The following is a 1,971-nucleotide window of genomic DNA, read 5'->3' as shown; positions in this document are numbered from 1 at the left end:
GAGACACAGAGACAGACAGACACAGAGACACAGAGACAGACAGACACAGAGACACAGAGACAGACAGACACAGAGACAGACAGACAGACAGACAGACAGACAGACAGAGAGAGTGAGACAAACAGAGCCAAGGAGACAGACAGGTGGAATTAAAGGAATGTGCAGGTCAGCTGGCTGGTGTGCTCCCAGACATTTTTAACACCTCGCTGGACCAAGCCACAGTGCCAGCAGGTTTCAAGTCTGCCTCCATCATTCCGGTGACAAAGAAACCCCAAGTCACCTGTTTCAATGATTACCGGCCTGTTGCACTGACTCCCATCATTATGAAGTGCTTTGAAAGGTTGGTGAGAAACCACATCGTCTCCAGTCTCCCCCCAACATTAGACCCGTTTCAGTTTGCCTACCGGCGAAACCGCTCCACTGAGGATGCCATCTCCTCCACTCTTCACCTGAGCCTTGCACACCTGGAGGAGAAGAACACCCACGTGCGGATGCTGTTCCTGGACTTTAGTTCAGCGTTCAATACCATCATCCCACCGCACCTGGTGGGAAAACTGGAACATCTGGGCTTCAACACACCCCTTCGCAACTGGCTGTTGGACTTCCTCACCAACAGACCTCAGTCGGTCCGGGTCGGACAGAACACCTCTGACGTCATCACCCTCAGCACGGGCTCCCCTCAGGGCTGCGTCCTGAGCCCCCTGCTGTTCACTATGATGACTCACGACTGCGTCCCCAGGTTCTCCACTAATCACATCGTGAAGTTTGCGGACGACACAACGGTGGTGGGCCTGATCAGGGAGGACAACGACCAGGACTACAGAGAGGAGGTGGAGCAGCTGGTTTGCTGGTGCAGAGACAACAGCCTGATCCTGAACGTGGAGAAGACGAAAGAGATCGTCGTCGACTTCAGGAAGAACCGGCCTCACCACGCTCCACTGCTCATCAACAGCTCAGCTGTGAGGGTGGTCAGCAGCACCAAATTCCTCGAGGTGCACATTACAGACAATCTCACCTGGTCTGAAAACACTTCATCACTGGTGAAGAGGGCACAGAAGCGTCTGTTCTTTCTACGGAGGATGAGGAGAGCCCATGTGCCCTCGCCCATCCTCACGACTTTCAACAGAAGCACCATAGAGAGCATTCTGACCAGCTGTCTCTCTGTGTGGTGCGGAGGCTGCAGAGCCTCTGACTGGAAGAACGTGAGGAGGGTGGTGAGAACAGCAGAAGGGATCATTGGGGCTCCTCTTCCCTCCATTAAGGACATTTCATCGCAGCGCTGTGTGTCCCGAGCCCGAAATATAATCAAACACCCCACACACCCCCACCATGGACTGTTTACCCTACTGCCCTCTGGAAAGAGGTTCCGCAGCATCCGCTGCAGGTCCACCAGGTTCTGCAACAGTTTTTTCCCCACTGCCCTCAGACTGCTGAACTTCTGATCCATAAACTGAACTCTGCACCTATTGCACGTCATCGCGCATTAAAATGCTGCTGAACTTTTAGCTATTTCAGTTCCTTTCTTTTTACTCTCATACAAAGGAAAAAGAAAATGCATTTTTGCACAGGTGCCTTTTTGAGTCAAACAACTACTATTTGCACACTGTTCATCTCCTGCACTGTTTTTGCACTTTGAGCATTGTTGCACTTCTGTATGGCCTTTTGTGTAGTGATCCGGAGATGTGTTCCATCTCACCTGGAATGTATTGCAATGTTTTTATAAGCTGTATGCAACGCAATTTCGTTCTGTATGCACTTTCTACATATGGAATGACAGTAATAAAGTTGAAGTTGAAGTTGAAGTAACGTCTCATCAATGTCAAGTTAGCATAACATATGTTAGAGATACATCTTTTTATACATCTAACGTCTCATCAGTGTCAAGTAAGCATTACATATGTTAGAGATACATCTTTATATACATCTAACGTCTCATCAATGTCAAGTTAGCATAACATATGTTAGAGATAC

Source organism: Etheostoma cragini, chromosome 12, assembly GCF_013103735.1.
Source record: "Etheostoma cragini isolate CJK2018 chromosome 12, CSU_Ecrag_1.0, whole genome shotgun sequence".
NCBI classification, from domain to species: Eukaryota; Metazoa; Chordata; class Actinopteri; order Perciformes; family Percidae; genus Etheostoma; species Etheostoma cragini.
The sequence above is the reverse complement of the archived record's forward strand: the minus strand, read 5'-3'. Positions refer to the sequence as shown.